The following is a 14842-nucleotide window of genomic DNA, read 5'->3' as shown; positions in this document are numbered from 1 at the left end:
CCCCCCCCTTGACGCGCGGCTCCAGCCGTGCGCCGACCACGGCCTCGGGGACGGCCAGGAGGACGCGGAGCAGGGCGAGTTGGCTGACTCCGGTGGAACTCTGTCAACAGGGAGGGATCTAGGATGTCCCTCCTAGGGACCCAGCACCGTTCCTCCGGACCGTACCCCTCCCACTCCACGAGATACTGCAGACCCCCCATCCGACGCCTCGAATCCACGATGGAACGGACTGAGTACACTGGAGCCCCTTCGATGTCTAGTGGTTGCGGAGGGGCCTCTCGTACCTCATTCTCCTGGAGTGGACCAGCTACCACCGGCCTGAGGAGAGACACATGGAACGAGGGGTTAATGCGATAATTAACAGGCAGCTGTAACCTATAATCTCCTCAGGACTTTAAATGGCCCGACAAACCGCCGGCCCAGCTTCCGGTAGGGCAGGTGAAGGGGCAGGTTTCTGGTCGAGAGCCAGACCCGATCTCCCGGTGCATAAACCGGACCCTCACTGCGGTGGCGATCGGCGCTCGCCTTTTGCCGTCTGATGGCCCGCTGCAGATGGACGTGCGCAGCGTTCCATGTCTCCTCCGAGCGCCAAAACCATTGATCCACCGCAGGAGCCTCGACCTGGCTCTGATGCCAGGGTGCCAGAACCGGCTGATAGCCCAACACACACTGGAAAGGAGTGAGATTAGTGGAGGAGTGGCGGAGTGAGTTTTGGGCTATCTCTGCCAAGGGAATATACCCCGACCACTCCTCCTGCCGGTCCTGGCAGTAGGACCTCAGAAACCTACCTACATCTTGGTTTACTCTCTCCACCTGCCCATTACTCTCAGGGTGAAAACCCGAGGTAAGGCTGATCGAGACCCCCAAACGTTCCATGAACACCCTCCACACTCTAGAGGTGAACTGGGGACCCCGATCAGACACTATATCCTCAGGCACCCCGTAGTGCCAGAAAACGTGAGTAAACATGGCTTCGGCCGTTTGTAGGGCTGTAGGAAGACCTGGCATAGGGATGAGACGGCAGGCCTTAGAAAACCGATCCACAACGACCAAGATCGTGGTATTCCCCTGGGAGGGGGGAAGGTCCGTGACAAAATCCACCGACAGGTGAGACCACGGCCGTTGTGGAACGGGGAGAGGTTGTAACTTCCCCCTGGGCAGGTGTCTAGGCGCCTTACACTGGGCGCACACCGAGAAGGAAGAAACGTAAACACTCACGTCCTTAGCTAAGGTGGGCCACCAGTACTTCCCGCCAAGACAGTGCACCGTCCGACCAATACCAGGATGACCAGAGGAGGGTGACGTGTGAGCCCAATAAATCAGTCGGTCACGGACCTCGAGCGGCACGTACCTCCATCCCTCTGGACACTCTGGGGGAGAAGGGTCTGTACGTAACGCCCGCTTGATTTCCGTGTCGACCTCCCACACCACCGGTGCCATGAGACAAGACTCCGGTAGTATGGGAGTGGGCTCAATGGACCTCTCCTCTGTGTCATATCGTCGGGACAGGGCGTCTGCCTTAACGTTCTGTGACCCGGGGATATACGTGATCTTAAATACAAACCGGGCCAGAAACATGGCCCACCTAGCCTGACGAGGGTTCAGTCTCTTCGCTGCCCGAATGTACTCCAGGTTACGATGGTCCGTCAGAATGAGAAAAGGGTGGTTAGCCCCCTCAAGCCAATGTCTCCACACCTTCAGGGCCTGGACCACAGCTAGCAGCTCCCTGTCCCCCACGTCATAATTGCGCTCCGCCGGACTGAGCTTCTTAGAATAGAAAGCACAGGGGCTGAGTTTTGGAGGCGTGCCCGAGCGCTGAGACAGTACAGGACCGATCTTTGCCTCGGACGCATCCACCTCGACTTGGAACGCCAAAGAGGGATCCGGATGTGCCAGCACCGGAGCTGAGGTGAACAGGTCCTTCAAATGACTAAACACCCTGTCCGCCTCAGCCGACCACTGCAAACGCACCGGGCCCCCCTTTAGCAGGGAGGTAATGGGAGCCGCTACCTGTCCAAAACCCCGGATGAACCTCCTGTAGTAATTGGCAAAACCCAAAAACCGCTGCACCTCCTTTACTGTAGTTGGAGTCTGCCAATTACGCACGGCTGAAACGCGGTCAATCTCCATCTCCACCCCTGACGCAGACAACCGGTGTCCCAGGAAGGAGATGGACTCCTGGAAAAACAGACATTTCTCTGCCTTCACATACAGATCATGCTCCAACACACGACGTACCAGGGACACATGCTCGGTACGTGTAGCGGAGTATATCAGAATGTCATCAATATACACCACTACCCCCTGTCCATGCAAATCCCGGAAAATCTCGTCTACAAATGATTGGAAGACTGAAGGAGCATTCATTAGACCGTATGGCATGACGAGGTACTCATAGTGACCCGAGGTGGTACTGAAGGCTGTTTTCCACTCATCTCCCTCCCGAATGCGCACCAGGTTGTAAGCGCTCCTGAGATCCAATTTTGTGAAGAAGCGCGCCCCGTGTAATGACTCCGTCATACTAGCAATCAGAGGGAGAGGATAGCTGTATTTAATATAGCTGTATTTGATCTGATTGAGACCACGGTAATCAATACACGGGCGTAAACCCCCATCCTTCTTCTTCACAAAAAAGAAACTTGAGGACGCAGGAGAAGTGGAAGGCCGTATGTATCCCTGTCTGAAGGATTCGGCGACGTATGTCTCCATAGCAGCCGTCTCCTCCTGAGACAGAGGATACACATGGCTGCGAGGGAGCGCCGCGCCAACCTGGAGGTCTATCGCACAATCCCCCTGTCGATGAGGTGGTAATTGAGTCGCCTTCTTCTTACAGAAGGCGCTTGCCAAATCGGCATACTCAGGAGGAATGTGCATTGTGGGCATTTGGTTCGGACTCTCCACCGTCGTTGCCCCTACGGAAACACCTACACACCGCCCCACACACTGATCAGACCATCCCTTGAGAGCCCTCTGTTGCCATGAAATGTTGGGGTCATGAGATATTAACCAGGGAAGTCCCAACACCACTGGAAACGCAGGAGAGTCAATTAAATACAACTGTATAGTCTCCTCATGACCCTCCTGCGTTTTCATCTTAAGTGGCGCTGTGACCTCCCTAATCAATCCCGACCCCAAAGGCCGGCTATCTAGGGCATGGATCATGAAATAAGGGATCCCTAACTTATATGAGAAATCAAAAAATTCGAGGAGACCCTCCCCAGCACCGAACCGCCGTGTGCCCTCGGCGGCCACAGTTGGTGCAGGGGACAGCCTCCTTCCTGGCCTCCCTACTACCAGCACCCCGAGCTCCATAGGGCTCGGCTCGGAGGTGCTGGGGAATAGAATGGACGGCCCCAGCGCTGGACGTCCACGGGTAGCCAACAGGGTATCCAAGCGAATCGACATGTCCACCAGCTGATCGAAGCTTAGGTTGGTGTCCCTGCAGGCCAGCTCTCGACGAACGTCCTCCCTCAGGCTGCATCTGTAGTGGTCGATGAGGGCCCTCTCATTCCATCCCGAATTGGCAGCCAGAGTCCGGAAGTCCAGTGCGAATTCCTGCGCGCTCCTCCTCCCCTGTCTGAGGTGGAATAGACGCGCACCCGCCGCCTTCCCCTCCGGGGGATGATCGAACACTGCCCTGAAGCGGCGGGTGAACTCTGCATAGTTCACAGTAGCGGCGTCTATCCCTCCCCACTCGGCGTTGGCCCACTCCAATGCCTTGCCAGACAGACAGGAGATGAGGGCGGACACGCTCTCGTATCCCGAGGGTGCCGGGTGAATGGTTGCCAGGTAAAGTTCCACCTGGAGCAGGAAACCCTGACACCCGGCTGCGGTGCCATCATAAGCCCTCGGGAGCGAGAGCCGAATCCCACTGGACTCCGGATGTGAGACGATAGGAGTAGCCGATGGTGGTGGTATCGTTGGAGGAGGTGTGGGCAAACCTCCTCTCTCCCATTGTCCCAAAGTGTTCATAACGTTATCCATAGCGCCACCAAGATTTTGGAGCATCGCTGCCTGTTGTAGGACGCGCTCCTCAAGTGATCCAGTCGGTGCCGTCGCTCCTGCTGACTCCATGGTAAGGTGTGTGATTCTGTCACGACTGTCTGTGAGATGCGGTAAACTAAGTCAGGCGCAGGACACAGAACTCTCGGATACGTACTTTTAATACGAAAAGGATCCAAAAGGTCACAGAAAATAACTCCACGCAGGGAGGAAATAACCCGCTCACAAAATAGACAACCGTGAAGGGGAAAACAATCACACACAAAGTACAGATGAGAGACAGGGGTAATTATAAGGAAAACAATTAACATAATGACGAACAGGTGTAAACAATACAGACAAAACTAAACAAACACCGATAACATCGAACGGCAGTAGCTAGTACTCCGGGGACGACGAACGCCGAAGCCTGCCCGAGCAAGGAGGAGGAGCAGCCTCGGCAGAATCCGTGACAGTTCCTGAGTGGCCTAGTTATAGTTTTGACTTAAATCGGCTTGAAAATCTATTGCAAGACTTGAAAATGGCTATTTAGCAATGATCAACAACCAAGTTGACAGAGCTTGAAGAATTAAAAAAATAATAATGTGCAAATATTGTACAATCCATGTGTGCAATGATCTTAGAGACTTACCCAGAAAGACTCACAGCTGTAATCACTGCCAAAGGTTAATGTATTCTACCTTGTATTGACTCTGAGGTGTCAATTCTTCTGTATTTCATTTTCAATAAATTGATAAACCCTTCTTGCCTTCCAAAGAATCCTTCTTGACTTTCAAAGAATCCATCTTGCCTTCCAAATAATCATCACATAACCCTTTCTTCCAAAAACAGTTCTTAGGATGAAAAAGGTTCTAATCACAACCCTTACCACATGAAAAAAATGCTACAGTATACTATGGTAGAAATACTATAGTATTCACTGTAGTGAATAAAGTCCTCAAAAAGACTACAGTGAAAACTATAGTATTTACTGTGGTATACTGTAGTATTTATAGTTAACTAAATACTGTAGTAAAATAAAACTGTAGTATATACTGTAGTATTTACTGTAGTGTTTTTGCAGACATTACTGTAGTATTTAGTTACAACTACCTCATCCCTATATTGTTATTTATTTTGCTCATTTGTACCCCAGTATCTCTATTTGCACATCATCTCTTGCACATCTATCATTCCAGTGTTAATACTAATTGTAATTATTTTGCACTATAGCCTATTTATTGCCTTACCTCCATAACTTGCTACATTTGCACACACTGTATATATGTATTTCTGTTGTATTTCTGACTTTGTTTTGTTTTACCCCATATGTAACTCTGTGTTGTTGTTTTTATCGCACTGCTTTGCTTTATCTTGGCCAGGTCGCAGTTGTAAATTAGAACTTGTTCTCAACTGGTTTACCTGGTTAAATAAAGGTGAAATAAAAAATAAAAAAAGTATTTAATATAGTGATTTTGTTTTATTATCTTTGACACAGCAGTGGAGGCTTTCTCCTTCAGGACACCTACTAGAGAAATACTAAAATAGCACATTTACATAACCTGTAGGTAGGACTGGGGTCTGAATGGATAGTTCAGAGCTTCTGCTCTTTTCTACAACCAATAGGGAACACAATATATGGTCTGCACTTGTCATGTAGGTTTCTCACTTATTGGTGGCACAAATTGTGATATGGGGAGGGGAATGGGCAAGGTATATGCAAATGAAATACTGTATTATTTACTTAAACTTAGTTAAAAAAGTGTAGTGTTTTTGTGGACATTACTTTAGTATTTATTACAGTGCTTTTTTTTGCTGATGATACTGTTGTATTTACTATAGTATTCTACAGTATACTACAACATTCTATAGTAAGTACTACACATGATCAAGTGATAGCACAGTGTGTAGTATAGTATTCTACAGTATGCTACAGTTTACTATAGAATTCTATAGTAAGTAATGTAGTATTCTAAAGTAAACTGTAGTATTTTTTTTTTTACAAAGAACCATCATCTTCCAAAAAGGGTTCTTCAGATGATAACGGTTCTTGGTAGAACCCTATCCCTCTGAAGATAACCCTTTTGGAACCCTTTCTTTTAAGAGTGTAGCCAGTTCTTTGATTACTGAATGAATACAATTGCAATGCTGATACAGTCATGGGGTGAAACTATTGCTCTGTGAGACAAGTGGATGGATTCCCTTACAAAAAATGATTTACATTTTGAAACTGCAGTAAAAGTGCAGTAACTGTGGTCGACTGTGGTATATTGGATGCAGTATTTGAAGCACACTGCGGTTATACTGCACTCCGATAGCAATCTTTTTTCTTAAGGGTTGATGGGGTGGATTGATGGGGTGGTTTGATGGATTGATGGATGAATGGATGGATGGTAGACACTGGATGGATGGTAGACACTGACAGTCCCCCAAGAAATGGTTGACGCTTTTAAGTCAGGGAATATGTCAGTATCAGATAGGAAGGGGATGACGTATTGTGTTATTGTATCATGTCATGAAAGACAACCCTGAAGGGGTGTAATGACGTAGCATGCATTCATGTTGCTAGGTAAAACTACAGTGTGTCTGAAGTGATTTCAAAGAATCACATGCCAAACATTAATTATGCAAAGTATTATGTAACATCACTTTATATCTTAGGTGAAACTAGAAATATGTGCGAAGATGATTCTTATCACTAGGGTAATTACCACAATGTCTCACCTGATATCAGTTTACTTCATCTCATGCATTTGAACTGAGAATTGCAGCCCAGTGTTTCTCAACTTCCGTCAACTAAGCCTACTTTCAACTGAAAGAGATCAGGGGCCTTATCTATCTACTAAGCATCTTAGAGTAGGAGTGCTGAACTAATACACCTTTCACATAGGATTCACTGTATGTTGCCTGTAAAAACAATTGGGCAATGTTTATATAATCACCTTCCAAACAGCCCCATTCATCTGACCCTGTCGTTGAGATTGTTGTCATGGTAACCTGATGTGACAGCAACAAGTAAGAAAGACAGAATGCATTGCTTTTCATTTTTTCACATTCACAACAGATAGTTAGCAGCTCGCCATACTTGTAAATAATTTATAAATAATTACCTTGTAATGTGCTACTTTTCCTGTTATGGTGAATAAAAAGTTGGCTACAGTTAAACTGAAACGTTGTCAGATACGATTTAGATTTAGAGAGTTTAATTAGTCACATGCACAGGGTTGCAGATGGAAATGCAAGGTACAGTGAAAATCTTAAGCTCCCAGCACCAACAGTGCAGGTTAAAGGGAAGTGAATGAAACAAAGGGAAGTGAATGAAACAATAAAAAAAATACATTATAATATATATTAACAACTGGAACATGACCATTGACCATTTGGGGAGGGGGGTAAATGTCAGTTGAGGTGGGTGGAAAAATATCCTTAGAGGAACAGCTGTGGTCCGGGGGTGCAGAAGTGAGACAGGGGAGCAGGTAGCTGACTAGTGGTGGCTATTCAGCAGCCTTATGGTCTGGAGGTAGACGCTATTGGACAGTCTTTCAGTTTTTGCCATGATGCTCCTATACTGCCCACGTCTGATTGATGGAAGCGGGGAGAACAGTCCGTGGCTCGGGTGGCTGGGGTCCCTGATGATCTTCTTGGCCTTCCTGCGTAGGTGTCCTGGAGGGCAGGCAGTGTGCATCCAATGGTGCGTTCGGCTGAGCGTACTACCCTCTGTAGCGCCTTGCGGTCAGCAGCGCAATATGCTCTCGATGGTGCTCCTGTAGAACACTGTGATGGTCCTCAGGGACAGGCTGAATTTCTTCAGACTCCTGAGTTTGAAGAGACGATGTTGTGGCTATCTCACCATGGTGTCCGTGGGGTTTGACCATTTCAGCTCCTTAGAGATGTGTACGCCGAGGAACTTTACATGTTTCACCTTCTCCATGGCAGTCCCGTTGATTAGGCCTGATTCCTCCTGAAGTTCACAATCTGATCCTTTTTTTTTGCTGATGTTGAGGGAGAGGTTGTTTAGCTGGCACCAATCCATCAGAGTGCCTACTTCCTCCCTGTAGGCCATCTCGTCATTGTTGGTAATCAGGCCTACTACTGTCATGTGAGCAGCGAACTTGATGATGGAGTTGGACCTGTGAGAGGCCACGCAGTCGTGGGTATACAAGGAGTACAGGAGGGGACTGAGTACGCACCCTTGTGGGGCCGTCGTGTTGAGGATCAGTGTGGAGGAGGTAATGTTGCCTACCTTCACCCGTCAGGAAGTCCAGGACCCAGTTGCATAGGGAGGAGTTCAGTCCCAGGGCCATGAGCTTTGTGGTGAGCTTGGTAGGCACTATGGCATTGAAGGATGAGCTGTAGTCGATGAACAGCATTCTCACATTTGCATTCCTTTTGTCCAGGTGGGTGAGGGCAGTGTGCAGTGCAATGGCAATTGCATCGTCCGTGGATCTATCTTTGCGGTAGTTTAATTGGAAAGGGTCGACTGTGAAAGGGAGGGAGGAGGTGATGTGTTCTTTGACTAGCCTATCAAAGCACTTCATGATGACAGAAAGTGAGTGCTATGGCTAGGGAGTCATTCAGTTCAGTTACGTTCCTTTTCTTGGGCATGGGGATGAAGCAGGTGGGGGTAACGGCCTGAGCTAGAGAGAGATTGAAAATGTCTGAAAACACAACAGCTAGCTGGTCTCCACATGCTCTGAGAGCGCGGCTAGAGATGCCGTCTTGTTTGAATTACATACATACGTCCTCCGTGGAGACCGTAGCTCACAGTAGTTATGCTCGAAGTGTGAGAAAAATGTGTTTAGCTCATCCAGTAGGTTGGCGTTGGTGTCCGCGACGTGACTGGCTTTCTTTTTGTAATCCGTGATCCTTAAAAGCCCCTGCCACATACACCTCGTGTCCGACCCGCTGAACTGCTCCTCCACTTTGTCCCTATACTTATGTTTCGCCATCTTGATCCATCTACATAGGTCGTATTTGTACTGTTTAACCATACAATTGTGCCTGGTCACCATCTCTGTCCTTCAGTTCCCGACAAGGCTGCCATCAATCCACAGTTTTTGATTTGGGTACATTTTGAAAGACACCATCGGTATCACATCGTCTATGCATTTTTTTATGAATCCAGTGACTGAGTCGGTGTATTCATTGATGTTATCCCCAGAGGCGACCCGGAACATATTCCAGTCCACTTAATCAAAACAGACCTGACCACCAGAACTTACCTCTTGAGTCTTTGTTTGTAGGCGGGGAGGAGCAAAATGGAGTCATGGTCAGATTTGCCGAAAGGAGGACAGGAGAGGGCCGGTAATGTTCTGGTAATTATGTGAGCTGGCTAGCTACAGATGTAGGATCTTAATTTGAGCCAGTTTGCTACAGCAGGAAAATAATCCTGCAGCAAAAGGAAATGTGAATTATTATGTGGAATATAATTAATGGACATTTTTGCAGGTGTTGATACATTTTCACAGACTGTTCTCTCTGCTACCGCATGGCAAGTGGTACCGATGCATCAAGTCTGGAACCAACAGGACCCTGAACAGCTTCTACCCCCAAGCCATGAGACTACTAAATAGTTAAACAAATAGCTACCCAGACTATCTGCATTGACTCTCTTTGCACTAACTCTTTTGACTCATCACATATGCTGCTGCTACTGTTTATTTTCTATCCTGCCTCCTGCTGAAAGGTGAATTATTCTCCCAGGTTCTGGTGATGTCACAAGTGTAGAGAGGAGTAGGCAGGAGGCAGTCGCAGGTTTAGAACTACTGAATTTATTACAGTTTTTTTTCAATTGTTTAAGCACAATTTTGAAAACAGGGCCCGGTTTGTCAAAACACTACACACAATTAGCAAATCCCTACACCAAAGTAGCACAACACTTCAGATAATTTGCAAAATGGAACACTTTTGTCAAAACTATACACGACTTCATAAAAACAATATTTTGTTAGCATACGAAACACACACATTTCATATGACTTCAATCTTTTTGAACCAGTTACACACTGCTGTTGCTAACCTAAAACACTTTTAGCAAGTCTAATTCTCAGTGATTAGAGTACTGTAAATGAAGTACACAGAGAAAGTGCAACTACACAAACACTACACAAGACCAAATCAGTCAACATGTCAACATGGAGAATCACAACAAAACATGTCCCAGTTTTCATGCTACTACAGTAGTGTGCATAACACTGTTAGCTCAGCAAACAGACAAACGTAAATTACTGCATCCAGTACAGGTTACAATTACAGTAAATAACAACAACAACAAACATAAAAAATAATCTGAAAAAAACGGACAATATTGTACAGAAAATACTGCAGTAAACATACAATACATTATCTCTTCGCCTAGCTGGATCTGGCCAGAGAATTTCATCAACATCACAAGCAATATCCTCATTAGCAAGACAACGCGGGAAGAACCGTCTTGAATGTTGAATCCATCCTTGCACAGCTGCGGCATCGACTTGGTCACAGGCGTCCTCCATGGCCTGAATGAGGGGTACCGGAGCCTGGGGCTGGAGATTGTAAACCTTCCAACGCCATGCAGAGAAAAACTCTTCGATAGGGTTTAGAAACGGAGAGTATGGTGGAAGGTATAGTACTGTCAACTGTGGATGGTGTTGAAACCAGTTCTGGACCAAAGCAGAGCGGTGGAATGACACATTGTCCTAGATGACAGTGTATTGCATCTGGTGCATTTCATTACCTGCTGTGACGATGTGGTGCAATCGGTCCAAAAATGCGAGAATGTGAGGTGTGTTGTAAGGGCCCATTTTGGCATGACGGAGGAGAACCCCATGCTGTGAAATGGCAGCGCAAAGGGTGATGTTACCCCCACGTTGCCCTGGGACATTGATTATAGCCCTGTGGCCAATGATATTTCTGCCTCTCCTTCTTGCTTTTGTGAGGTTGAACCCTGCCTCATCAATATATATGAATTCATGCAGGATTTCCTCAGCATCCATCTGCAAAACTCTATGAAATACAGTGAAAGACAAGATTGTGTAGTTCAGGATAGGTCTAGTATACAGTCAATGTAAAAAAGTCATGTGTGCAGTATGCAACATCACAGTGCTAAAGTGAACAATACAAACCTCCACATACTCATGCCGCAGCCATTTGACCCTCTCTGAATTCCGCTCAAAAGGCACTTGATAAAGTTGTTTCATTTGAACCTGATGTCTTTTCAGGATGGGTGCCAGTGTTGACTGAGAGACCTGATGGACATTATTGAAAATGGCATGGTCACTGATAATGTTGGCTTGTAGTTCTCTGAGCCTGATAGCATTATTGGCCAAAACCATGTTTATTATCTCTCTCTCTCTTGTTCTTGCGTGAATATGGGCCCCCTTCCTCCTTGTCGTTCCCGACCCTCAATCCTATGTAGAGAGTAATACATGTAACTTACTGTACAATGTCACAGGAAGGGGTATCACAAGTGCTGATATGGTGCATAAAATAAGCGGCTGATTACTGTAACTGTAGACAGATCTTCTTTCACCTGTTTTCCTGTCGAAAAGTCCTTATGACAGATGCCACTCTATATCTGCTAAGATTTGGCTGAACTCTCAGTCCAGCCTCCCTCAGCGTCAATCCGTGGGTCACAACATGGTCCACTAGTGTTGCACGAATGTCATTTGATAAGTTTGGTACTCTTCTTCTTTGTGCACGTTCTCCTCCTGCTTCAGGTCTTCCTCGACCTCTGGCTCGGCCTCTGCCTCTTCCTCTACCTCCTTCTCCTCCTCTGTGTACTCCTCCTCTCACCCTCACACTTCTTCTGACTCCTTCCATTTTGGTTGAAGGCAGGTGAACCTACCTGCTGCATTTTTATAGTGCTTAAACCTGATTGGTGTGTCTACAATTTAGCAATCATGTGTTTGTGCACCTGATGGCTGTGTTTAACAGATTGGCTCATAGGTGTGGTAATTTGACAGTCAGTGCTTTGGAATTGCAAGGAAGTGACATCATGATTTACTTCTGTGTCTGATGTATACAAGTGTGTTTAGTGTTTTGCAAATCACTGTGTGTAATGTTTTGTAAATAGTGTGAAGCTGACAATGTGCTTACAGTTGTGCAAATCTAGCCTTGTGTTTTGCTCCTTGAGTGTAAGGTTTTGCTAATTGTGGGAAAAGTTTAATTTTAGTGTGTAAGCAATCGTAAAAAAAAACTGTAAAGCACCATAGCTTAAAGCGGGACGAAACCCACAGTGCAAAATATAAAGTATTCAGGAAATAGTAGGAGCGATTCCTCTCAGGAAAACAAGCAACATATACAATGACCGACAAAGACAAATGACAGAGGGAGTATATATACAGTGATAGAGTGGGGATTGGAACCAGGTGTGTGTAATGATGACGAGACAAGTCCGGTGTTGATGAGTTAAGGGCGTTTGCCACCAGCAGGTTCAGCAGCAGCTAGAAGGCCGGCGACGCCGAACACCTGAGCTGGACAGGAGGGAGAGGCAAAGTGAAGGCTGGTGTGACAGGTGGAAAGCATACTGAACCAGGTTTTCTTCTAGGATTTTGCTTGTGCTAATCTCCATTACGTTTCTTTTTTATCCTGAAAAACTCCCCAGTCCTTAACGATTACAAGCATACTGTCCTCATAACATGATGCCCAAAATATAACACTTTGTGTTGAGGAGAAAAAGTGAATTGCTTTGCCACATTTTTTAAAAATATTACTTTAGTGCCTTTTTGCATACAGGATGCATGTTTTGGGATATTTGAATTCTGTACAGTTGTCCTTCTTTTTACTCTTTCAATTAGGTTAGTATTGTGGAGTAGCTACAAAGTTGTTGATCCATCCTCACTTTTCTCCTATCACAGCCATTAACTCTCTAACTGTTTTAAAGTAACTCTGTAAGTGTTTTATGCCTGTATCTTTGTAGTGACTGGGTGTATTGATACACCATCCAAAATGTAATTAATAACTTCACCATGCTCAAAGGAATATTCAATGTCTGCTTTTTTATTTTTACCCATCTACCAATAGGTGTCTTTGCGAGGCATTGGAAAACCTCCCTGGTGTTTGTGGTTGAATCTGTGTTTGAAATTCACTGCTCGACTGAGGGACCTTACAGATAATTGTATGTGTGGGGTACAGAGATGAGGTAGTCATTCAAAAATCATGTTTAACACTATTATTGCACACAGAGTGATTCCATGCCATTTATTATGTGACTTGTTAAGCAATTTTTTTAAACTCCTGAACTTATTTAGGCTTGCCATAACAAAGGGGTTGAATACTTATTGACCTAAGATATTTCAGCTTTTCATTATTTATTAATTTGTAAAAATTTTGAAAAACATAATTCCACTTTGACATTATGGGGTAATGTGTGTAGGCCAGTGACAAAAATAAATAAATAATAATAATATTTAATCCATTTTAAAATCAGGCAGTAACACAACAAAATGTGGAAAAAGTAAAGTGGTGTGAATACTTTTTGAAGGCACTGGATATGTACATATCTACCTTCTACCTTACTTGGCAGCAGCTAATGGGGATCCATAATAAATACAAATAACCCTGCACATCGACTCGGTCCTGGTACCCCGTGTATATAACCAAGTTGTCATTAATTATTGTGCATTTATTCCTTGTGTTATTATTTTTTCTATATTTTTCTCTCTGCATTGTTGGGAAGGGCCATAAGCATTTCACTGTTAGTCTACACTTGTTGTTTACGATGAATGTGACAAATAACATTTTATTTGAAGCTTGACATTTCAAAGTGGAAATTACAAACTTCAGAAGCCTTTTTAAACCTCAAATACACTACACGTTTTACATTTCCTGCATTTCAGGAAAGTTCTCCTGCAACAGGGTGATCAAATTAATATCTAGGGGTGTAACGATTCGTTTTAACAACGATTCGATTTGTATCACGATTCGTGGTTGTCGATACGATTCAAGGACGATATTGGTTCATTTAGAACGATACGATCCGAAACGATTCAGTGACTTGAAATCGATTCAGTAACCTTTTAGCCAAAAATTCAACCAGTGTGACTGAAATAAATACCTGGATACTGGACAGTGCAGGTGAAGTTTCCTAGATTCCTGTAACTTGTAAGGACCGCAATGGGGGCTTGATAATTTCTCGCTCGTCGGCTTCTCCTCTGTCGACCGCCATGCTATGTTTTGTTGTCTTTGCGCCTTTGCGCTGCTGCTGGCGCGATGACGTCACGGATAGGCAGACTGAATCGAGTAATGTTTAAAGCCTTTATCATTAAAAGTGCTAAGAAAAAACATCCATATAAAGTCTGACGCGCTTAAATCCAATGGGTTATTTCCTAGTATCGATACAATCGATTTATTACATTTTAAAACGATGTTAGATCGCTATATGTTGTCCAAAAGGCCAACTCGCCGAGCACAGATCGATGTAGTTGGATCATAGGAATATAAATCGATACATCGATGTAGTAGATGGATCGTTACACCCCTATTAATATCCTACATCTGTAGCTAACAAGCTAGCAATGAACCAAAACATTGTCTAGAAAGTGGCTTAGTTGCCTGGCTTGTCCTAAATACATTTTGAAACAGATGGTTTTTTTGGTGAAAGAAATAGAGCATGTAACGTTTCTATATGGACCAGGCTGCTGCAATATCATGCTGTTTATGTGTTTATACTTAGGACATGTTTGATGTCTGACAACAACAATAGAATGTTTATTGCGTGCCAAAAGCCAGTAAGATGAAAGCAGATGTTTATACTGAGGCGTTGGCGGGACTTTTACATACAGTATATTACCGCTATCATGACTACCTTGGTTGGCGGAAAACAAACTACAGGCTTTGATGCCGGCAATACTTTTCAGATATAAAGAAAGGGTGGCAAAAA

Source organism: Coregonus clupeaformis, chromosome 2 (assembly GCF_020615455.1).
Source record: "Coregonus clupeaformis isolate EN_2021a chromosome 2, ASM2061545v1, whole genome shotgun sequence".
NCBI classification, from domain to species: domain Eukaryota; kingdom Metazoa; phylum Chordata; class Actinopteri; order Salmoniformes; family Salmonidae; genus Coregonus; species Coregonus clupeaformis.
Note: the sequence above shows the minus strand (reverse complement) of the source record.